Genomic DNA, 26,430 nt, shown 5'->3' on the forward strand with positions numbered 1-26,430 from the left:
ATCTTGGCTCACTGCAAGCTCTGCCTCCTGGGTTCACGCCATTCTCCTGCCTCAGCCTCCCGAGTAGCTGGGACTACAGGCGCCCCCCACCACACCTGCCTAATTTTTTAGTAGAGAAGGGGTTTCACCGTGTTAGCTAGGATGGTCTAGATCTCCTGACCTTGTGATCTGCCCACCACGGCCTCCCAAAATGCTGGGATTACAGGCGTGAGCCACTGTGCCTGGCCAAGAATCACCACCTCTGCATCTTTCAAGTCCTTGATGGTGGCACTAATCTCTGCAATCCCTCCAGGGATGCAATATTGTTTTTGATTTACTATTTTTCTAGGTAGAGGCAGCTCTAATGGCTTCCATTTGGCCTTTCCCGCCATACAAGCCCTCATCTTACCAGTCAGGTAGCCAATGTGGGGGTTCTGCCAGCTGTTAAGTATGTCTATGCCAATTATGCATTCTGGCACTGGAGAATTGACCACAGGATGAGTCTGGGGACCCACTGGACCCACTGTAAGTTAGACCTGAGCTAAAACTTCACTAATTACTTGACCACCATAAGACCCCACTTTAATTGGAGGACCATAATGACGTTTTTTGTCCCTTGGAATCAGTATCAGCTCAAAGCCAGGGTCCAGTAGTCCCCGAAAGTTCTGATCATTTCCCTTTCCCCAGTGCACAGTTACCCTGGTAAAAGGCTGGAGATCTCCTTGGGCAAGGATGGGAGAAAGATTAACAACATAAATTATCAATAGTATAGTGGGGTCTTTCCTCAAGGGGACCCAGTCTCCCATTCATTCAAGGGGTTCTGGGTTTGTAAACTGGTTCAAGTCTGGAAATTGATTGAGAGACCATGATCCTCTGTTTTTATAATTCAAATTAGTTTTTTGTTCACTCAACCTGGCAGTTTTCTGCCTATATAAATTAAATAAGAATGCAGTAAGCTTGCTGTCAATTTCACTTCTAGGAAAACTGTGATTAATTAGACAATGCCAGAGCTCTACATGAGTCAGACTATTCTGATTGCTGCTTTGCATCTGCTGTCCATTACGGTAACTATGCCCACCTTGCCTTTGACAGTTGAGTGCTGCCACTTGGCCTCTGCCACCTCAGGATCTAATTATTCCTGTTGCATTTAAATTTTGTAGTTGAGTGACTGCGGTTCTTATTGTAAGATCTGACATACAGAGAAGAGCAATCACAGAGCCCTTCAAGGAAGCAGATGCTGCCCTCACAAATCTATTTTGCAAAGTATTGTTAAAGGGTATATCTTCTGGACCCTCCCAGCTAAGATGAGTAAGTCTAAATTGACTAGTCTACCCCAACATCCCAATCTCCTTAAGCCTTTGGATCCCTTCCTCTACATTAAACCAATGGAGAGCAGGCATTTGCAGCCCTCTCACATTGGCTTTTGATCCGTATTTCAGCTAACCAAGCAAGTAAACTATTAGAACATTTTTTAACTCTCCAAGCTGCAATATCCCTGCTTAGTGGACCCAAATCAATAAATTCAGCCTGATCCAACTTTATGTTCCTTCCATCATTATCCCGTATCCTTAATATCCATTCCCATGCCTGTTTTCCAGGTTTCTGCTTATATAAATTAGAAAACTCAAGGAGTTATTTTGGAGTGTAGTGTACTTCCTCATGGGTTACAGTCTCAATCTCACTTCTAGGGGCTTGCCAGGACTTTAGTTATAGGTCTAGAAGCAAACAGGGTTTGGGGTGGGTCCTAAGGAGAATCAGCATTGTCTTGCCTAGCAAGTGCCTCAGGGGAGGCCATCACTGTTGTCTCAGGCAGTGCAGGATTAATCTCTGACAAAGGTGGAAAGGCTGATGGCAGTGTGGGTGGAAGGAGATGTTGCCACCACTAGGGGTGGGAAGCCCGTTTCCTCTGGCGAAAGAGGCTCTTCAGAATTTAGGAGTTCAGTGCCCACAGCATCATCAGGGTCTTCCCACACATCCCCATTCCAAGTTGCAGGGTCCCATTGTTTTCCAATCAATGCCCTCACTTTAACAGTAGACACCTGACGAGGCTATGTGTGCACCTTTTTTCAGGTCAGCCACTCACATGTCAAGAGCTTGTGTCTGATTTTCCATAGTTTCAGCTCTTTCTCTACAGGAGATAAGACTCAGGGCAATCTTAGAAGATTTGAGGCTCAGTATGTGCTTCTGAAGCTGGGAGCTAGAATCCCTCAGTTCATCATTTTCTTTCATCACTTTGTCTAGTGAACTAGACAACCAATTTCATTATATTCCTTGGTTCTCCACATATCGTCAAAGGTATTATGTATAGAGTCACTGTATTCTTTGCCACTCACAAATGGTGAATCAGGAGTATCAAATGTATTTATTTTGCATAACTGTCTAAACAGTTCATGCCAAGGACTATCAGTGTTCTCCACGCTATTAGAAGTAGAGTCCTTAGCGTTTTTTGTCTAATCATATTAAGCAGCCAAATCCAGAAGCCCCCAAATCAACTAAAGAACTCCATCCTTAAAATTCTGTTCCTCTAGAACCACTCTTGGTACTAACATCTGTATTAGTCTGGGTTCTCTAGAGATACAGGATTAATAGGATAAATGTGTATATGAAAAGGAGTTTATTAAGGAGTATTGGCTCACATGATCATAAGGTAGATTCCCACAATAGGCCATCTGCAAGCTGAGGAGCAAAGAAGCCAGTACAAGTCACAAAACCTCAAAAGTAGGGAAGCAGACAGTGCAGCCTTTAGTCTGTGACTGAAGCCCAAGAGCCCCTGGTAAACCACTGGTGTAGGTGTAGGTCCAAGAGTAGAGCTGAAGAACTTGGAGTCCAGTGTTCAAGGGCAGGAAGCATCCAGCACAGGAGAAAGATGGAGGCCAGAAGACTCAGTCTAGTCCTTCCATATTCCTCTGCCTGCTTTTATCCTAGCTGTGCTGGCAGCTGATTAAATGTTGGGTCTGCCTCTCCCAGTCCACTGACTTAAGTATTAATCTCCTTTGGCAACACCCTCACAGACACACTGAGGAACAATACTTTACCTCCTTCAATCCAATCAAGTTGACACTCAACATTAATCATCACACATACCATGCCCATTCTGATGGGGAAGAACAAAAACAAAACAAAAAACACCCACACATACATGAGAAAAGTTGCAGATCACAATAGGCTCAATGAAGAAAATCAAATAAGGTGGTGTGATAGAAAATAAGGATTAGATTGAAAATGGCCTTAGCAGAAGAGTTGGATTGCCCAAGTAGGCCTCTCTGAGGCATTGCATTTGAGCTGGATTTTTATGGTGAAAGAGCCAGCTATGTGCAGCTGAGGACACAGGTTTCCAGGCAGAAGCAGTAGTGAGTGAAAAAGCCCTACAGTGATAAGGCACTATCTGTGTCAGAGAAAATGAGAAAAACTTTAACATACCATTACTCCTAGGGTTAACAAGGGCAAGGCGTTGACCCAAAGGCATTACATCTTAGCACCACTGAATGTGTGATTAGAAGGTGCCTTAGAAAACCAGTTATTCAAAGGGAGAAGAAGCATGATCACTCCAGTTAGGACAGTTTGCTGTGCAGGAGCATTATCATACTGCAAAATGCTTGTCAATACTGTTTACATAGAATACAACCTGAATGGTATTCCTGGTATTATTCCTGGTGTTATTCCTGGAAATTCTGCCTGCTTCCCACTGCTAAATGTCAATAGATTCCCCCCAGACACCATTTATCTGAAAATACCAACCTCTCCCTCACCAGCATACACACTTTTCTACATGTTAATCAGGGCTAGTATTGATCTTGATTAGAATGACTGGAACCTTTTCAGTTTACAGATGTGGAAACGGAGGCCCAGTAAAGGAAAGCAAATAAATGGCACAACTTGGGTCTTCTTTTCTGACTCAATACCTAGTACTTATTTTACTACAGCACAACTATCACCCATATTTTTACCCCCAATCATAGTTGGTTTTGGCACATGGAAAGCAAGCAAACCAAAACCACAAAAATGCTGTGTAAAAAGAATATTTTCCTAATATTCCTCTTTGATACATTCAGATTTCTATGGATGACATTTTCTGTTAATGGTCATTATCTGTGCTTTGAGGGAAGGTAAACTTGAAAGCCCACCTTCTGTTCAATGCTGCCCCAGACAAATAAGTTTGATGTACGGCAATAAACATTCTTCCATTGCTCACTGCAGCTGGATGTTGTTTGTAATGTTTAATCTGCCAAAGCACATTGTATATTATCATTCAGATGCAAAATAATTTATGGCTTTAACTCCCTATGCATTTAGATGAGTAAATCACTTGATATTTAGAAGATACGATTGTTGTTTAATTTTTTGCTTCACTTAACTTTTTAGATATCAATACAACTTTGACTTCATGTTTGTTTTCGATTAACCTTGCAATTAAACATAAGAAGAAGTGTGTGCTCGTGTGTGTGTGTGTGTGTGTGTGTAAACATTGTATGGGGCATCTTTGGGGAGATCTTAAATCATGACAAGTCATCAACTTACGAGCTTGTGCCTTGTTTTTTGAACAACTGAAAGTCATTCTGAACAAATTATGTTGAATGAGATGGATAATAAAATTGGATTTTACCATTGTAGGCTATAATAATGATAATAATAACCACAAAAATGTTATCTTTTAAAAATAATTTAAAAGGAAATTATGCAAAAAAAACCTAACTGATGACAGCATCATAAGAAAAGTGTGAGTTCTTCAGTGTGATTCATTTGAAGGAGACAATGCTCATTTGCATTTGTACATTCTGTATATTTATTAGGAAATCAATCTTATTAATTTTAGCATGTCATTGACAGACAGATACATATTTATTTTTGTGTATACATTTATATATTCATTAAGTGTGATAAAGAAATAATAATGATAGTACTAACATTAAGCTTGTATTATGCACCATCACAGTGCTTAGGGCTTTGATGGCATTCTCATATTGCTTCACAGTGGTAACACTATAAATGATGGAATCATAGCTTTATAGTGGAAGAATAGTTTTGATGAATTGAAGCTTGTTTGAATCAGGGGCCAATTAGAAGGAACAGTAGTATTGATGAAATATAATTTTAATACTGTGAGTTTCATACCGAGACTTAAACTGGTCTGAAAATGTGTGGTCAAGGAGAGGCATTTTGATGACCTGCTTCAATGGATAGGATTTAGTGTGCAACGAACACCCCATATATCCAGAGTGCTTGAAGAATGTGTGCCTGTCTTTTCTATACTTTAGTTTGTTTTATATACCCTTTCTAAAAGACAGTGAAAAGACAAACCTTGGCTCAGTCATTTTAATTTAGTAGCAATTGAGTTCATTTTGTTTAAAGGCTTATGTAATTTCTTCACTAAAGCAATTTCTAAATTTTCCAATGATTTGCTTTATCTCACATATTTAAAAGATGTGCAAGAAACATCCTATGCTTAAACATCCTATCAGCACATCCTAAAGTCAGTTTCCCATAGCATAGTTCTTCTATATGCTAGTATATTGGCATTGCTATTTGCTTTGTAGTAAATTATCCCAAAACTCAATGGTTTAAAACAACAGGGTTTATTATCTCCTGGTTCTGTGAGTTGTAAATTCAAGTATGGCTTAGCTGCATCTCTCGTGTAAGGTGTCTCACAAGGCTGCAAGTCAGCTGGGGCTACAGGAATCTTGAAGCTTCACTCAGAGAGGATCCACTCCAAGTTAATTTGTGTGGTTATTGGCAGGATTTTGTCTCTTACTGGCTGTTGGCCAGAAGCCACCCTCAGTTCCTTGCCAAATGGGCTGCTCTGTAGGTCAGCTTGCAACATGGTATATAGCTTCATCAGACTGAGTAAGTCAGAGGGCAAGACAGGGAGTAGTAACAAGAGGGAAGTCACTGTCCTTTGTAACGTAATCTCAGAAGTGACACCCCATCACTTTTGCCATTCTGTGGATTAGAAGGTAATTACTAAGTCCAGCCCACGCTCAGGAAAAGGAATTGCAAAAAAGCATGAATACCAGGAGGTGGGGATCATTGAGAGACATTTCAGAAATTCTGTGGCAGGTAGTAATGTTATGAGAGTTTAATGTTCTAAAAGATTGTGAAATGTCAGGTTTATCATAGGCCCTTTCAGAGTCTTGAACATGCTAACTGCACTGCAAATTGTAAGTGGAAAGGGTCTATGGAATGGAGTGTTTCGCAATCCTATTTGTTCAGTGAGTCCTTTTTGTTAATGAGTGACATGTTAAATGATCATTTCTCAAAACCTTTGGTGAATGGCTGCCTAACATTGTCACTTGACACAGAAGTTACTGAGAATATGAGAGGTGCATTGCCATTGGCTGCAGAACCTGGGCCAGTGCACTTCTCTTCAAGCTCTGAGGTTCTTTGCACCTTATTAGATTGATACATGGTTTATTTATGCCACCATGATCATGATTTCCATTGGGCCATCTCTAACATCAGCTGCTGGCAACAAAAGCCATATAAGTAAAAAAGCGTGTAAGAGTTGATGTTGAACCCATTTATGAAATATCTGTGAGCTGATTGTTGTGGAGATTAGCTTCCAGCTGGTGCTCTCCTTTCTCCCTTTGTGGATGGCAAAGCCAGACTGTGGCCAACTCTGCCGCTTCTGTCTTTAGTCCAACCCCACCCCCATCTCTATGGGAATTGGAAAGCCACCAGTATCCATCATTATCTTCTTCACTCTGGAAATAAAGATGTTGGAACCTTCATACGTCACTCTAAAAAAATTGTCAACTCCTAGAGACACATTGCCTTGTTGATTTTACTTTATTTCTCATGTCTCTCCTTTAAAAATGAACAATAAATTGCAGCAGCTCATGTATAGAAGGACTGCATTGCTATTTAACTTCTTGTTTGGACCTTTAATGGCCCATGTGCTTTGTCCTTCTCAGACAGATATCATGGCCTTGATATCACGAACTGTACCATGCATGTCTGCATGTCCCTCCCCAGTACAGCAGAGTTCAGTGCCCTGGGCACTTTTCTAAATAGGCTCTGGGTGTTTGGTGGATTGAGTAGATTGTCATGGCAGGTGGGGCATAAGCATCGTTATTGTTAGCTCATAGTTAAATGTCTGAACACATTAACAACGTTTGTTTGTATTTTAGCCTGATAATTATTCTTTTTCTCATTTCCTGCCATTTGTAAATATTATTTTGCACATTTCCAGTGGGGAGCTTTGGAGAGAAGATTTCGATCATTCATACCTCTTTGATGCCAAGCCCACTTTTTTATAGTTCTTATGAGTTAAATTAAATCAGGTTTTTTATTGTGTCTACATCTACGTTTATGTATTTTTGTCTCTCTGCACATCCACACTTTTTTCTTCTTTATGTCTCCTACAATTTCATGAGATAGTCTTTCAGCAAAACAAAAGCCACCAGGAAGTCTCACTAATCAAGTCACCAGAAATCTGCAAAAGAAGGGTTCTTGCTGGAATATTGCCTTAGTACTAATCTATGGGTGGTTGATGCATCTAGAACTTACGCTGGATAGCATATTAAACACCTTGCTGAATTATGGTGCTTGCTCCAGCTGCTTTTAAAAAATTATTTATTCATTAATGACTTTTGAAGGTGAGCAGATGTTTCCATTTGCTCATTTTGGTTTATGGCCCATTCCGCAATTGGTATTGTAGTACACACACTTCTATGTAATATATATCTCATATGGTCCAATGCATTAGAAAAAGAGAGGAACTTATAATAAAAACATGGGATCACTGGCAGCAAACAGTATGCCTGGAGCTCGTGGTGACTTCAGCATTATCAGAATGTTGATAGCATTACATCTGTTGTGTCTGAAAAGTGCCAGAAAATGGTGCTAATTTATAACGTAGGAGGAGGGAGGCGAAGAAAGATATGGTGATGGAAAATAGTACACAGTAGAAGACAGTCAACTAAATAGTAATTTGTTAAGTTTTATTCACACTATATAACAAAGTGCTGTCACAGGTTTCTGGTTTGGTTTATAAATCAACTACGTATGTTGCTCATCTATACTTCCCGTGGAAACGGCCGACTATTCTAAATAAGGCCTTTCCTTTTTTACAGAAAACATGTTTGTATTTCTAAGGGTTGTGTGGTCCAACCCAAGAAAGAGGGCAGTAATAGAATAAAGTAAGGCCTCTGGCTACCATTGAACTTTACAAGGCAAAGGCCAGAGAAAGGCAGAAAAACAGAGGGAAATTGGAACCAGCAGCATCCGTAGAGGAAGAACAGAGAGAAAGAGGGGCAGATGGTATGGAGCAATAGTGAGAATGATGCTTATAGTTATCACAGATGCCTCTCAATTTTTAAAACCTTGAATGTCTACATCTCTGGGAAATTTAAACACTAAAAAAAAATGCTTTTTTCTATCCCTCATTTCCACTCCTTTTATCCTCACCTTACAACCATATGTATCTTTTTTTTCTTCCTAAGATTCCATTGCTAAGGTTGTAGATGTATAGGTTAGACAGAGTATGTTCCCCAACACATCAGAACAAAGTTTACAGGATGTCCTGGTGTAGCCAGAAGGACAGAGAGGCTTTGTACCTGCCTGTGTGGAATGTTTACAAGATCCTGAGTAAAGCCACTGCCCACACCCTATTGTTTCTCCATTACTGGCTGCTCTTTGAAGACAATATTTTTGAATTTCATCTGTTATTTCAAGCTTTTATCTATGCTAAAATGCATATTGAATATTTGATGCTGGCATCAGTCACATGTATACTTCTAGTCTAGAGGGAATGTTTTAGGTTCTCTCATGAGACTGAATTTTGATAAGAAAATGTGAATGTGAAGATCCTTGCAAGAGAGAAAAGTTACAAAATAAGAAGATTTTTTAGTTTTTCTTTTTAAGCAAATTCCTCTGCCCACTTTGTGACAGTGTTTTAAGAACAGATGGGAGTGTCCCTGGATCCTTTCAGCTGGTGGCACTGTATGAGTTTTCTACAGCTGCTGTAACAAATTACAACAAACTTAGAGGCTTAAAACAACAAAAAATTATTATCTGATAGTCTGGAGCTTAGAAGTTCAATATGGTCTCAATGGCCTAAAATAAAGATGTGGACAGGGCTGCATTCCTTCTTGAGCCTCTAGAAAATCCATTTCCTTGCCTTGTACAGCTTCTAGAGGCCACCCAATTCCTAGGCTCACAGCCCCTTCTTCCATCTTCAAAGCCTGTGACAGTAAGACAAGTCCTTCTCATGCTGTTATCTGTCCTGTTCTCTGCAGCTAGGAAAGGTTCTCCACTATCAAAGACTCATGATTTACATTGGGACCACTTGGATAGTCGAGGTAACCTCCCCGTCTCAATATCTTTAACTTGTTTCTGAAAAGGTCTTTTTGCCATGTAAGGCAACACATTTGCAGGGTCCTGAGATTAGGATGTGGACATCTTTGGGGGAGTGCCTACCATAAGCACGAACTAAAACAAACTCTTTCCAACCTATTGTGTCCTGTGCAGGTGGTCACTTTTTTTTTTTTTTGAGACGGAGCCTTACTCTGTCACCAGACTGGAGTACGGTGACATGATCTCGGCTCACTGCAACCTCCCATCTCCAGGTTTAAGTGCTTCTCCTGCCTCAGCCTCCCGAGTAGCTGGGATTACAGGCACCTGCCACCTCACCTGGCTAATTTTTTGTATTTTTAGTGGAGACAAGGTTTCACCGTGTTGGCCTGGCTGGTCTCAAACTCCTGGCCTCAGGTAATCCGCCTGCCTTGGCCTTCCAAAGTGCTGGGATTACAGGCATGAGCAACTGCACCCGGCCTGGTGGTCACTTTTTAATAAGCTGCCTCAGTTAACAAGAGTACTGGGCCTGGCCAGAAATTTCTACCAATGCTGAGTGCTGATTCTCTTCTGATACTAATTGAAGTCAGTGTCTTGTCAGCCTCCACTTCTCAACTCTAGCTGAGAGTTGTTGGAGTCACGAGACTCTGAGAGAGAAGTTGGAGTCACATCTTTGATTCCTTCTCCATGTTTACAAAATTTTGTATCCCATTCTTCCCCGCAGCATGAGATCCTGAGACTTTGGCAGCCATCATCAAAGTTTGCCCTCCACGAAACAGTAGCATTGAATTCCAAGTAGCCTTCAGGATCACATTGTCTAAGCCTATTATTTTCCTAAAGGAGCAAAGAGGAGCTCAGGGAAGGAAAATAAATTAGCAAAGATGTAGAACCTAGAGCCACACAGACTTCCAGATCCGTGCCTGGGCCTATGTGGTGTAGTTCCACCTCACAATACCAGACTAGAGGTGACTAGACAAGGTCCTCAACCAATTAAAACACAAACACACACACACACACACACACACACACACACACACACACACAAACACAAAATAAAACAAAAAAATATTTCCCCATAAGAAAATGTTCCAGGTAGAAGTGTAATAATGTCAAATATTTAGGAAGCATTTGTACTAACGAGGATAAATCAGAGAGTTTTGTTGATTGTGTGTTTAATCCTCAGTTAATCAGAAGATGTTAAAATGGGAGCATTCCTTCATGAAAAGCATATACTTAAGACTTTGAGGTCAGAGGAACCATGAATGGGGAAATCCATGAAAAAAATTCTTATTACTGATGCCTTTAAGGTCTGGTTTTAGAGATTCAGTGTGTGTACACATAGAAACTGAATCTCTAAAACTAGACCTTAAAACCATTGGTATCATGATTAATAGGGGTTAATGAGGTTAACCCCTATTGATCTTAACAGGGAAGGCTTTGGTTCAAAAGCCTGAAGGAGACCTAGAGCCAGCAAATGTGACATGGGGTTTTACTAGGGGCTGACTACAGGGGAGAGAGTCCAATGGTGGTGGGCTGGAGAGGAAAACCATCTTACCTGCAGAAATGGTCCAGTGGTGGTGGGCTGGACCAGTAACCGCATCACTCAGTGGCAGTGGGCTGGGCAGGAAAACTTCAACCACCTGCAAACAGCATGCAGTTTGTATAGCATTTTCAGTTAACACTTTCCCCATAATGAACTCCACCTGGCAACCTTCATTACCCCAAAACTCAGGGCCTCAGTCCTATGTATGGCCCATGTTCCACAGGATGGGCCGGGTGTTCAGATGTTTATTATAGATGAGAAATGAATCTCAGGGTTGGCCACTCCTGGAATCTGTAGCTCAAAACACACATTCAGGTGCATCTGCCATACAGGGTTATTCTAAGGGTATGCTGAAATCATTGCTATCAGGTGCATTTACCCTTCTATGTGGCCCCTTGGTTTGACTACTGAGGTTAGTTGCAAAAGGTAATATCCTGGCTTCTATGGCTTCTGGCCTAAATACAGTCCCATATTAAGCTCCTGTTTGAGTATTTTCTGAAGTCTCTTCAACTTAGAATGTCATCTCTTATGGTTTCTTAATTTCTAAATTATAGGGATTCCTTTTGCAACAGCAATGTCCATCTCTGAGGCAGCTGGCTGTTCAGTCGTTGCTGCTGATTATTCTTTAGTCTATGAGCTGTCCTGGGAAGAGACAGAGAGAGCTGATTTGCATGACCTGAAGTGCAAGTTGTTCCACCGCCTTTAAAATAGGCTGCAGCTGTTCTCGTGTATTGACCGCTAGGGTCTTATATGTATGGTGACCTTAAACTTCCTCGGTGAAATGTTCTGTTTCATACTCATACTTTACACTATTCAAAAAGTTAAATCAGACAGCATTTTCCTGGACTACTTTGCCAGGAGGTGACCACTTTTGTGCTTTCCTTATCTGAGGAAATTTGCAATTTGCCAATATTTTAAAAGGGAAGACAAAGCCATAAAACAGAATAGTAGGAGATATGAAACTAGTTTAGGGAAGAAAAATAAACTTTGGTAAGATTTTACTCACACTTCCTATCAGTATTCCAACAAGCTCCAGCATGAATTAAGTCTTCTCTTCCTTATTGGCTGTCTTTATTTACTATCTCTCTTTCTTCCAAGAAGTATTTATTCGTACTTACTGTGTACCAGAAGTGGTGCTAAGGTCTAGTTAAGAAGTAATCCCTGCAAATCCTATCAAGAGACTGACTTCAATTTAAATGAGCAAGTGAGTCTCACTTCTTCCAATTCAGATGCCCTTTTTCTTCCCTTCTTCACCTTTTTCTTCACTCCTCACTGGTTTCCAACAGGAAAACAAGTGATCTCAGTATATACTCAACTTCAGACATAGTCTCTTGAGTCATCTTAAAGTTGAGACTGAGACAGCAAGTGCTGTTTAGAGAAACTTGAAAATATGAAGAGTAACAAAAAACATTATTTGAGAAGTAAAAATGCCTAATATATCTCTGTAGGGAAGAGTGAGTTATTACGTATATATTTCAACACTGCAGTGTAAATGATGGTGACTACATGGATACTTATTAAGGCATTTCATCTACAAACAGTACTTAGTTCAGTTTACTGAAAACAACTCAGAGTTTAGGGTGTGGTTAAATATAACCAAACATGGGCATCTTTTACTTCTCCAGGTTTAGACATAAAGCTAAGACATAAGGAAATCCTCATTAATTGGCTAGTCATGACCCATTCTAGAAAGTAGAATTATTCAGAGCATTAGGACCCAGTGAAAGGTCCTACCATAATTCATCAAACTGGCTAGTGAATTTTCCCTAAAATTATACATTGAAAATACGGGATTCTTCATCTTCAAAAAGAGTTTGAGGTCTGCAGTGGTGAATATTCATGGAATCACAGAATTGCAGACATAACTTTGGAGGAACTCTCATCTAACCATCTCATTTTCACACTGATAAGGAAAATTATTTATTTTGTAGATAGGTAGCAGAAATGTTAAACAACTATCAAATGTAATCTAACTACATACAGGCAAGACCGAAGTTAGAAACTAGGACACCTTTCTTCTAATTCAAAGTTGTTTTCACTCTATCGCAAGCCTTACCTTAGCCAAAACCACCATATGATTGTCTGTAAAGAAGACTCTATTGCCCAGTGGTCATGATGATTTAACTCCTTTGTGTTTTCCTTTCTTCTTGTTTTCTTGTCTTCCCTTTTAGTATTTATTCATCTTCTCTCTGATTAATGAGATTAGTAAAATAAATCTTAAAATGGGCTAATCTGTAAAACTTTTCTTTTTTTTTTCTTTTTATTTTTTGACAGAGTCTTGCTCTTGTCACCCAGGCTGGAGTGTAAGGGCACAATCTTGGCTCGCTGCACCTCTGCCTCACGGGTTCAAGCGATTCTCCTGCCTCAGCCTCCCGAGTAGCTAGTATTACAGGCACCAGCCACATTTTTTGTATTTTTAGTAGAGACGGGGTTTCGCCACGTTGGCCAGGCTGGTCTCGAACTCCTGACCTTGTGATCCGCCTGCCTCGGTCTCCCAAAGTGATGGGATTACAGGCGTGAGCCGCTGTGCCCGGGCACTAATCTGTAAAACTTTTCAAAGAATCCACCTCTTTGTTACCCTCAGATATATAATCTATTCAGTCATGCATCTACTCAGTCCCACCATACTGAGAATGATGAAACTACTATGATGCGTATTTTGGGAGTGTGTGTAGTGGTGTATGTGTGAGTGATTGTAAGTGTGTAAAGTGTATATACGATTGTAGGTCATTGATGACGAGGAACTTTATATTGAAATTACTGTCCCTCAATTCTGAGTGACTAACCTTCAGCTTTGTTTTGTTTGTATGCTTTCATATTCATAAAATGAGCAGATTTTTAAAAACCCTTGACCTTTATCTTATAAACCTTAGTGTTTTTAGTAATAATAGTTCATTGGTAACTATCAAACTGAATGTTCATTCATATCAACCAATAAGAAATATTAGTTCTTAATTATTTCTTGTTTCTTTGTCCCTTTCCACTTACACGTACATCAAGTGTTTGGTGTGATTCATGAGACCGTGGGCATAGTCTTGGGTTAGTGGAAGGTAAAGTAGGTGTAATAGAAGCAAACTTGAGATGGGAATCAGAATATTTGGGTTCTGGTCTTAGGAAGTCATTGACAATAAAATGTGTCTTTTATTGAGCACTTGTGTAAGTCAGAAATGTATGCATTCTCACTGACCTGTGAAATTGGAATTATTCCCTTCTCCATTTTACAGATGCAGAAATTTAGGCTGAAAGATAGTAAGTTGCCTTCACAGAACTAATAAGAAAAGAGATGGGATTCATAGATTTTCTGTCTGTAAATCCCAGGCCAGCATCTCTGCTGGGCGGTGCTGCTTTCTTGCTCTGTGTTTTTAGAAAAATCACTTGGCTTTTCTGGGCCTTGGGTTTTCTCATTAATCACTTGGTGGTTTGAGCTCTTATCATGTGTAAGGTTCCTTAGAGCTCCAGGAATTAGAGAAGGTCATTTTCTTTTCCTCCTGCACCTCTCACCCCTTTGGCATTTACTTTTCTCGTATCCAGCTGTTAATCATTAAAAAGGAAGATGGTACTGAAAGTCATGTCTGGCCATGAGGACAAGATCTGAATGTTTTCATTCTGACCGCTACATCAGTCTGCATATCTTGCCTGTAAAACAAAATCAAAGGGCGTGGTGGGGAGGGACTAGGGACTTTAATTATATTTTTAAACAATGGATTTCCATTAAAATTATATTATTCTACACCTCTGGAAAATTACATTGTAGATGAGATAAATGCAGCTTGGCATTTAAATTAAGGTTATCTTTAGACTGGTAATCTCATTTGCTGTTTAGCAATTTTAATTCAAGTCAAGGCAGTGTAATTAGTGCCCTCAGCCAATTGCCATTCCTCACTGCTTTGTAGCTGTATTTACTACTGTTAAGACACATTCTATTCGTGTGGAAAGTATAAGTCAACATACTAAATTATTAAAGGTGGCATTCATCAGGAAATACTCCCTGCACATGCTGATGCTTCAGATTAGAAGGCTTTAAGCCGTCACGCCAAGAGAACAGTGATACCATGGATGGCAAATGCAGGATATCACCATTTTTTAAATACAGAGAAATTAATGTGAGATGTTGTTCTTAGGGCAACTATACTAAGTTTAGCAGTGCTTCAACATGTTTTCAATTTGAGACAAGCTTAGCATAATTTAACTTCAAAATTATATTTTACATGATGTGATAGTTTTTTTTTTTTACACTAAGGTATGCAGGTGTATGGTGGGGGATAGGGAGTGATGGGTGGGTGTATGACTCCATGTCTGTATATATAGTTTCTATTATAGCTTAAAACCAGACCCAGGCAAATATCTCTAGGTAGTAAAAAAAGATTAGGTAATAAGGAGTTCTATTATACCCTTGAGAAGACAGGCAATTTTTTATTTATTTGAGGAAAAATACCCGTGTGTCACTATATATACTTAATAATATTAATTATATAAATTAATTCTATTAATATATTACATATTTGCAATTGACAAATTGAGCTATATACATCTGTGTTTATGTGTGTATATACATTTATATATGTGTGTGTATATGTGTATATATATATATACACACATGCTTTATTTGACTTTAGATTCCTGCTTTGAAGAACAAGCGATATTCAGAATTCAAATTCAAACATAAATTCAAATCTTTTCTTCCTTCTGCCTAATAATGGCTTTAATGAAAAAAATCTATAATTTAGTTTGCTTCGTGTATTTTAATTTCCTTGAGAACAAGAGCTTTATCTAGTTTTCATTCCTTGCAGCAACTAGCGGACCTTTACTTAAAGACTCTTAGTAAATGTTTGTTGAGCTCAATTATGTAAAGGAACAGTTGACTGTTCTTGACGACAGCTTTCTAATGTATGAGTGTTCTCTTGGTTTTATAGTCCATATATTGAATTCCGTATGCCTGCTTCTTTTCTCTACTCCAATAGGACTATAAGCATGTTTACAGACAGACAAATCTGTTGCCTATTTGAAGAAAAGTGTACCACTCAGAACATTTCTGGAGAAATATTAGCATTGTAAATTTGATTTTCATGCCTGGGGAAAAAAGATCAAATGGCACAGAGAACATATTCATGTGATATTTTGGTTTGTGAATCTTGATTTAACATATTTGAAAGGTAAAATAAACAATTCCATGTGAGCAAGAATAGAACTGTTTATTTTGACAAATCGAGTCCAAGTTTACAATCTTAGTCCTTACTCCAATCTTAATCCTTAGTCCTTCTGATTGACCCTTAATGACTTCTAGAGATAATCAGATTTAATCGTCCATCCAAGTCCATGGTGGAAAACCAAAATATCTTTTTTTTTTAGAATAGAAGCAATATGATTTAGAACACTAAAAATGCAAAGCAATTCAGAAAGATTTTTGCTTTTGAAAACAAACAAGTAGAAAACCTATGTGTTTTTGCTTCCTGATATTCGTGGAATGACATGAAAGACATTGCTCATTATCTTGCTAGCCACTTGATATTGCATATGCCAGATGCAGTGGCTCACACCTGTAATCCCAGAACTTTGGGAGGCGAGGCGGGGGCATCACTTGAGGCCAAGAAATTGAGAAGTAGTGTTGCATTGGGAACCACAGGTCACAAACCAAACTGCAGAGAAGACAAGGTCCACATCTTTTAATACCCAGAGCTCTCTATAGTCCTGAGACAGTGGATTTGCATCATTATGAAACAGTAAATGAAAAATACCATTATACTGAAAATAGATAAGTGATATTTTGCTTATGTGGCAGGGTAGTGAAATTATGTCTTTGAATGTGTCATTTTACGTGACCTAACATCTTTTTTTGTAAAATGCATGTAATTACAGATTTTTCTGACTGGGAGACTGTAAAAAACATATACCCAAATTAAGTTAATAAAGCACAACAATCACCCTTTGTTGCTGCCTGGGGACAGCTGGGTCCTAAGGTTGGGTCTCATAGCTTTCATCTGTTAGTTCAGCTCTTCCTAGTGTCTGAGACTGATCCTATTCCTAGTTATAGGATATTAAATGCGTTGCCAGCCATCATTTCAGCATTGGCAAACATGAGCAAACTATGCTATTTCCTGTGACCTTGTGCCCCTACCTCGTAGCTTTCAGCATCCATGTCCTACCTTATCTGTAGTCACAGAAACTTGCATGTCACAGCTAAGGCCCTATTTTAATCTCTTGGCAGTGCACAGATTTTATAGAAAATGAATTCCTATTTTGCTTTACCCACACCAACTCGGCAGTGGAACTATTGCCAATTTTCAACAACCCTAAATGCCTACTATCTTCTGCTTTGATTTCCCTTTTTATTGGCTGATTTTGAGTTTCCTGCTGAAAAGTTTTACCTAGCTGCTAGAATGGCCAATGATTACTTCTTCCTAGACTTCTCTGAAGCCATTCTCTACACTTTGGCCCAAGTCATCACCATCTGTCTCTGAACTACTACAATACTTTTCTGTTCTCTCATTTGCCAGCCACCCCAATACACAATCCAGCTTCTGGAAAGATCACTCTAAAAAGTAAATTGGATCATGCAGCATCTCTACTCAAAACTACTCCAGTGGCTTTCCAGTGCATTAAACAGTTCTTTAATGTGATTCTTGAAGTCCCTGCATAATCTTGCCTGTGTCCAATCCTCCAAAGCCATTCTGTCTCTTATTCCACTGACTGCTTTTAATCTTCAAACCTGCTGCCCTTTTTCTTTCTGTATATTGTATGCACACACTATTTTCCATCTCTGGCATCCTTTCCCCTCTAAGCTCTTAAAGGTAATACCTACTCATCTTTCAGGTCTCTGTGAATATGTTATTTCATTGGTACACTCTGTTATTTTCCCACTGAGATCTCTATTCAAAGAGAGATCTCTTTCACAATCTGTAGTCAATTATTTATGTGTGTCTCTCTTGCTTACTGGCTGCTTAGATAGTAGGATCTGTGAAGGCAGGGCCCAGACTCACATTGTTCATCACTGGATACCCAAATCTTGGCAAATTTATTCACTTGTAGAGTAGGTTGGTTTGTGGACTTCACATTTAAACTATTAAATGAACAGATTGTCTGCTTGGATTATAATGTATCGCTTCTTTCCCTACTCTCCTAACAATAATTATTGTTTATTGCAGTCAAATCTTATGTAACAAGAAATCAGCATGAATTACTTCAAATCCTTACAGTCTCAATATAAGGCAGATGTTATTATTCCCATCTTACAAGAATGGAGATGATAAACATGTAGTGATTTGTGCCAAGTCATAAAACTAGTCATGATGAAGCCAGAATTGTGTTCCGAATCTTTTTGACTCCCCAGCCTGTGCTCTCCCACCTCAGAACATTCATTTTCTACTGCCCAAACTTCTCCATCCTCTCTACAGATATCTACTGTAGAGCCATCACCAAGTGCCAACCTGACCCTTGATGTGTGCGTCAGCCCCTCTGGGTCCCATCAGGCTCACCTCCAGTCTCTCACTCTGACATGGAATTATTTTAACGTAGACAAGTCTCAGTAATTGAGTCATAAGCTAGTATCCATACTTGCTTTTTGTAGCCTAGAGATGTGCCAACGTTTGTTTGGTTAGGCAGAGCCCAAGCATTCCCTACTTGAGTGGTAGCTACTACCTAAATTATTTGGCCTAAAGCTTGGGAGAAAATAAGTTCCCAACTTACAATGTGAATGGGCTCATGGCCATCCCACTTCCCCATGTATCCTACCCACTGAACATTTATGACTGTGGCAATAGTCACTGAAATACTAGCAGGGCTCACAATATAAGAAAACATTTAGAAAAGGATTGATGCTTTAGAACCCAGAGTTTGGAGTTTTGTATCACCCCTCATGCACATGAAAAAATTTGAGTAAAAACAATAAACTCCAGTGGAGGAGGAGCTGGTAGTGAGCCCATGATAGAGTCACCATTGTTAAAATTCAAGTATGACACCAGAGCACCTAAAGACGCCTCAGGAAGTGAGCTCGCCAGTTACGTCATGGGTGTCTTCTGCTCTTATCCTTGTTTGAGGTCTTTGCTCTTTCAGATTTATAGGAACATGGGACTACAGAAAGGAGATTGCTTTCAAAGTGATTAAATTCTGGACAATAATGTCTATGAGAAGATGAAAGAAATTAGTATCAATGCAGTTAAATTAGTGAAAGGAGTGAAAGCTAAGCTGTTATAAAATATAAAGCATTATTATCAAGGGACTGTGTCTTTGTTGGATACATCTTACCTATGCTTAATAAACCATAATATTCACCTCTCTTCAGTTCATGAGATTGCCAGTTAGTCTGATTTTTTAACAGTGTGCTTTTCAATATTCAATGTGTGAGACTGTTTTTAACCAATCAAATTAGAATCAAATTTGCAAGTGAAATGCCACAAGACAGAACAGTATATTCTCTCCTGAAGTTGAAATATGAAACACCGTTCATTGCTAAATTTACTAATTTTATGACCCCTGTCCCAAAGTGCTTGGAAGAGGATTTATGTTGCCTATATCCATGAGGCTTATTGCCCATGATGTCATTACTCGTTATTGTGTTTACTGATTTCTCTATGCCCAACATCAGTTTTGTTTTGTTTTATTTTGTTTTCCTTAAATGAGTGGAACTGTCCTTTAGAATTGCAATGCATGGGGCTGGGCATGATGGTTCACGCCTATAATCCCAGCACATTTAGAGGCCAAGGCGGGCATATCACAAGGTCAAGAGTTCAAGACCAACCTAACCAACATAGTGAAACCCCATCTCTACTAAAAATAAAAAAATTAGCCGAGTGTGGTGGTGCATGCCTATAGTCCCAGCTACTTGGGAGGCTGAGACAGGAGAATCACTGGAACCTGGGAGGCGGAGGTTTCAGTGAGCTGAGATTGTGCCATTGCACTCCAGCCTGGGAGACTCCATCTCAAAAGAAAAAAAAAAAAAAGAACTGCAGTACAGAGTTGATAGGAACAGTGCTAAACTCTTTAATTTAGAAAATTCAAGGCAATCACTGCCATATATTTTCAATTGTCTGTTCTAGCCATGTGGTGAGCAACTTGAAGACATGATCCCTGAAACTGAATAGAGTTAAGACATAGAGAGTTTTAAGGATCTTTATGATTTTGTGTGCTGTGACACATTCTTGTTAATATGGCAGTATAATCACCATTTCTAAGATCATCTCTGTCTTGAATATTTCAGCCAAAAGAAATGCAAATATTTCTGAGGGTAGTAACCTGTTAATAAGTCAGCTGTCATAAACTGTTTGTCCAGATTAATGCCTGAGCAGGAGTAGCACATGGGAGGTGAGAGCCAGAATGAGGGAAAGGGCAGTACATTTCAAAGGAGAAAGGCAGAGAAAAATAATTGAAGAATGCAAAGTAGCTTGAACCACCTTGCTGACCAGTCTTAGGTATCATGGTTACCTCTGTGGAAGTGCAAGGTGGGTATTTGTTTAGACTTGATCCTTCCTGGGACAAAATGCTGGTCAGGATAGTAAAGGGAGATTAAATGTACTTAGATGTGCTTCCAGAAGACAGGTATGTCATCATAAAGAAGAAAGGGCTATTAGCTCCTGACCTACTTAGAAAAAGTGGAACCAAAGTGGAACCAGGAAGTGTGTGAGATCTGAGCATGTCCTGTTCTCTCTCTTTCAGGAAGAGCAGAGGGCAGGAGCTTCCACCAGGAGCTCACCTGACTCTCTCCTAGGCACCTATGTTTCTGATTTTCCTTAGATATAATGAGAAAGCTAACACACTTAGATACCTGGAGACATTTGAAATAACTCGACAACTGTTTGGGAGAGTAGGAATGCTCCAGAAGAAAATGGAATCAGCACCACTTTCCCATTTTGACCCTTGAGAAAAGAAAGAAAGAAAATCAGCATTTATTGAGTAATTTGCCTTGTGCCAGACAATGTATCAGATGTCTTATATATAATATTCCACAGGCAGACTCTATTATTTCCTTTCTATATATGAGAAACAGACTCTGAATTGCTTTAGATGACTAGCTTAAGTTCATGAGGCTCAGAAGAGATGAACCTAGAATACAAACCCAAGCTCTTTAATTTCTAAATCAGTGGCCTTCCTCACTATCATTATGCTGTGTTATGTAATTGATATCTGGAGTTCAGGGAGAATCACCATACTACTTTGTATGAGAATAGTGTGTATATGTATACATTTGTATTTTATATAAACCTATGCATGGACATATTAAAGTGAGTGAGTTTTTTTGTTAGTTTTTGTTTGTTTGTTTGTTTGTTTTTGAGATGGAGTCTCACTCTATCACCCAGGCTGGAATGCAATGGCACGATCTCGGCTCACTGCAATCTCCGCCTCCCGGGTTCAAGCGAATCTCCTGCCTCAGCCTCCTGAGTAGCTGGGATTACAGACACCCGCCACCACACCTGGCTAATTTTTGTATTTTTAGTAGAGATGGGGTTTCCCCATGTTGGCAGAATGGTATCCATCTCCTAACCTCGTGATCCACCCACATCAGCCTCCCAAACTGCTGGGATTACAGGCATGAGCCACCACGCCTGGCCGTGAGTGAGTGTTTTTGCCAACCTGATAGCCTTGGTTTTTTTTTTTCCTGTACCTTCTCAGTGTCTTGGGATGGGAGCCATGATACCTGAGGAAGTAACAAAGATTTTACAATCATCCCTAAGTATTCACGGGGAATTGATTCCAAGACCCCTGAATGCTCAAGTCCCTGATATAAAATGGCATAGTATTTACACATAACCTGCACACATCCACTCGTTTACTTTAACCATCTCTAGATTAATTAAAATACCTAATGCTGTGTAAATGCTATGTAAATTGTTATGATACTGAATTGTCTTTTATTTTTATTATTTTTATTGTTGTATTGTTATTTTTAATTTGTATATTTTTGAAATTTTTAATGCTCAGTTGCTTGAATTCATGGGTGTGTAACTCACAGATAAGGAGGCCTGACTACATTCCCGAAGAAGAAAAATAAGGCTAATCAGCCTTTTTATTTAAGAGTATTTGGGCATGTTTTATCACATCCACAATATTTCTTTTTGTTTTTTGTTTTTTTTTTGAGACGGAGTCTTGCTCTGTCACCCAGGCTGGAGTGCAGTGGCGTGATCTCGGCTCACTGCAAGCTCTGCCTTCCAGGTTCATGCCATTCTCCTGCCTCAGCCTCCTGAGTAGCTGGGACTATAGGCGCCCACCACCATGCCCGGCTAAATTTTTGTATTTTTTTAGTAGAGGCGGGGTTTCACCGTTTTAGCTAGGATGGTCTCAATCTCCTGACCTTGTGATCTGCCCGCCTCAGCCTCCCAAAGTGCTGGGATTACCTGTGTGAGCCACTGCGCCCAGCCACAATATTTCTTTTTCTAATCATGGTAAAGTGTTCAGCAAACATGCCAGATTTCCCAATGTTTCAACATGCAGGACTAATTTTGTAATTAATGTATATTCCTTTTCTTCCTGAGCCTTTTTACAGGAGATGTTTTTGCCTAGTCGTCGTTATTTTTCTAATTGCCCAATTTTCTTTTCTCTGTTAAACACTAATTAAAGAATGAGCTCAGGACTGCCACCTTTTTGGAGAAAACATTAATCTCCTGCCCTCTCCACATTTTAATGGGCCTAATTTATCCCTATTATCTGCTCCCTTCACCACCCCAACTGAGCAAGGAAAACATTCTTATCCCCTGCACCCTTCTCATACTCTACTGCATTTTTGCATTTTATTTTCCCTACTAAGTTCAACTGATGCTGCATAGCCTTGTTTATGTTTACTTTTCATTATCAGCAGAATATGCATACGACTATGTCTTCTCTCCTCCTCCCTCCTTCCCTGCTTGATCTGCTCTGTATTTCTTTTCCTATTGCTAAACCTCTATGTACCTGCATCTGTTGATGAATTAATTAATCACCCAGACATAGCTCAGCACCTATATGAAACAGGCCCCAGGACACTGAAGCATCAATTATAGTCTCCAGGAACCAGCAGTCTGAAAGGAGAGGCCGACACATAAACAGAAAATATAATAAAATGTGGTACAGGCAACCATACAGATTAGAAGAAGATGCAGGAACACAGAGAAGGAGCTACCACTCCAGCCTTGGTAGCAGGGAAGGCTTCCCCTATTGGCTGTCATTTGGAATGATTGACCATACCATAGGTAGAAAAATGGGTTGAATCCAGAATTCATTTGCATTAATAGCAAACCTTGATAATCAGTGATATTGACTTCCCTTTCATCTCTTTTCCATAACTCAGTAATATTTCCATTAAGAAAATATTATAAGGTACTTTGGAATGTCCATATTAAAAATAGTATATTAATTAAAATAGCACAAAGCTCAACTAATAATCAAACCGGCCATAAACTATGGAGCAAAGAACTTGGTTTCCAAGAGATTACAAAAAAAAAAAAAGCTACCTGTAAGCTCTGAGCTGATTGTATTGGCTTTTAAAGACTTTTTAAAGCCTCTCCTTAAAGCAAATCACACTGTATTAGTCTGTTTTCACACTGCTGATAAAGTCATAGCCAAGACTGGGCAATTTACGAAAGAAAGAGGTTTATGGACTTACAGTTCCATATGACTGGGGAGGCCTAACAATCATGACAGAAGGAAAGGAGGAGCAAGGCAGATCTTACATGGATGGCAGCAGGCAAAGAGAGCTTGTGCAGGGCAACTCCTGTTTTTAAAACCATGAGCTCTCATGACACCCATTCACTATCAGAACAGCATGGGAAGACCCGTCCCCATTATTCAGTCATCTCCCACTGGGTCCCTCCCACAACACGTGGGAATTATGGGAGCTACAAGATGAGTTTTTGGTGGGGACACAGAGCCAAACCGTATCATTCCATCCCTGGCCCCTCTCAAATCTCGTATCTTCACATTTCAACACCAACTATGCCTTCCCAACAGTCCTCCAAAGTCTCCACTCATTTCAGTATTAACTCAAAAGTCCACATTCCAAAGTCTTATCCAAGACAAGCAAGTCCCTTCTACCTATAAGCCTGTAAAATCAAAGGCAAGTTAGTTACTTCCTAGATACCAAGAGGGTACAGACATTGGGTAAATACAGCCATTCCAAATGGGAGAAATTGGCCAAAACAATGGGGCCACAGGCCCCATGCAAGTCGGAAATCCAGCAGGGTAGTTAAATCTTAAAGCCCTAAAATGATCTCCTTTGACTCCATGTCTCACGTCCAGGGCATGCTGATGCAAGTGGTAGGTTCCTATAGTCTTGGGGACCTCCACTCCTCTGGCTTTGCAGGATATAGCTTCCCTCCTGGCTGCTTTCACAGGCAGGCGTTGGGTGTCTGCAGCTTTTCCAAGTGCACAGTGCAAGCTGTTGGTGGAGTTACCACTCTGGGGTCTGGAGGAAGGTGGCCCTCTTCTCACACTCCACTAGGTGGTGCCCCAGTAGGGACTCTGTGTGGGGGCTCCAACTCCACATTTCCCTTCCGCACTGCCTTAACAGAGGTTCTCTATGAGGGTCCCACCCCTGCAACAAACTTCTGCCTGAGCATCCAGGCATTTTCATACATCTTCTGAAATCTAGGCGGAGGTTCCCAAATCTCAACTCTTGACTTCTGTGCACCTGCAGGCTCAACACTATGTGGAAGCTGCCATGGCTTGAGGCTTCCACCCTCTGAAGCAACAGCCTAAGCTATACTGTGGCCCCTTTTAGTCATGGCTGGAGTGGCTGGGACACAGGGCCACAAAGTCCCTAGACTGCACACAGCAGAGGGACCCTGGGCCCAGACCACAAAATCATTTTTTCCTCCTAAACCTCTGGGCCTGTGATGGGAGGGGCTGCCACAAAGTTCTCTGACATGCCCTGGAGATATTTTCCCCATTCTCTTAGTGATTAACATTTGGCTCCTCATTACTTATACACATTTCTGAAGCCAGCTTGAATTTCTCCTCAGAAAATGGGATTTTCCTTTCTATTGCATTGTCAGGCTGCAAACTTCCCAAACGTTTATTCTCTCTTTCCCTTTTAAAACTGAATGCTTAACAACACTCAAGTCACTTTTTGAATGCTTTGCTGCTTAGAAATTTCTTCTGCCAGATACCCTAAATCATCTCTCTCAAGTTCAAAGTTTCACAAGTCTCTAGAGCAGAGGCAAAATGCCACCAGTCTCTTTGCTAAAACATAACAAGTGTCACCTTTGCTCCAGTTCCCAATAAGTTCCTTATCTCCATCTGAGACCACCTCAGCCTGGACCTTATTTTTTATATGCCTATTAGCATTTTTTGTCAAAGACATTCAACAAGTCTCTAGGAAGTTCTAAACTTTCCCACATTTTCCTGTCTTCTTCTGTGCCCTCCAAACTGTTCCAACTTCTGCCTATTACCCAGTTCCAAAGTATCTTCCAAGTTTTTGGGTATCTTTTCAGTGGTGCCCCACTCTACTGGTACAAATTTACTGTATTAGTTCATTTTCATGCTGTTGATAAAGACATACCCGAGACTGGGCAATTTACAAAAAAAAAAAAAAAGGGATTTATGAACTTACACTTCCACATGGCTGGGGAGGCCTCACAATCACGATGGAAGGCAAGGAGGAGCAAGTCACATCTTACATAGATGTCAGCAGGCAAAGAGAGCTTGTGTAGGGCAACTCCAGTTTTTAAAACCATCAGATCTCGTGAGAAAAATTCACTCTCACAAGAACAGCATGAGAAAGACCCGCCCCCATAATTCAATCATCTCCCACCAGGTCCCTCCCATAACACATGGGAATTATGTGAGCTACAAGATGAGATTTGGGTGGGGACATAGAACCTAACCATATCGCACACTCAGTTCTGATATTCTTGGCTTTCTGACATCCTGGACAATTAGCAATAACCAAACCTAAAAGGTAGAGAGTTATTTAAAGGATTGTTTCTTGACCCTGGGGAAAATGTGACCTCCAACACCTGAATAATGAAAAAAAAACCATACACACAAAAGCTATAAAACAGTTGAACAAAAAACCTCTTTGAAAACCAACAGATCCAGGGAATGAAAATAACAGCAGATATTTAGCTTTCTCAATAACTCTCCTGTTGTCCCTGCATGCTAAAGAGCACAATAATTGGTATTGACACTGACGGACCAGAGGCAGCAGAAAAAGATTTATTTAGATTAAAGGAAATTCATTTCAGAAGGTAAAGAAGATGGATATTTTCCCTGAAAATTTTCCCTGAAAACTGAATTAAATGAAACAATTTTCTTCTTTAGCAGGAATAAATTTTAATCAGCAAATGATCACACACATTTAACACTGTATAGTGCTGAAGTTGATATTGGATGCTCATGAGTTTCTTTTTTGTTTGCTTTTGGTGTTAACTTACTGTCTCTCTTGCGGTTTTCCAGATTGCTAAACCTTCTTTATCGAAACCCTTCTGTATGTCTTAAGGTACTCCTCAAATAGAAGGTGACTCTGATTGTTCCAAAAGAGAAAATTGTTTCTCATGTCAGCTGTATTTTATTTCTTTGTAATCCAAGAAAAGAGAGATACTTGTTTAAAAATCCAAAGTTCTGACATCTTGAATATAACAACTGATGCTAAAAGTTTTTTCAATTGATTCACGACAATGCATTTAAAACATATTTTTAAAGCACTTTATATAGACCAT

General features: G+C 39.8%; 1 protein-coding gene across 15 annotated transcripts in view; it reads left to right on the forward strand.

Moving 5' to 3' along the window:
* Positions 1 to 26,430, forward strand: part of CTNNA2 (catenin alpha 2) — a 1,201,677-nt gene that overhangs the window by 726,381 nt on the left and 448,866 nt on the right. The window lies entirely within an intron of this gene.

This window comes from Hylobates moloch, unplaced genomic scaffold (assembly GCF_009828535.3).
Source record: "Hylobates moloch isolate HMO894 unplaced genomic scaffold, HMol_V3 SCAFFOLD_15, whole genome shotgun sequence".
In the NCBI taxonomy this organism is placed as follows: domain Eukaryota; kingdom Metazoa; phylum Chordata; class Mammalia; order Primates; family Hylobatidae; genus Hylobates; species Hylobates moloch.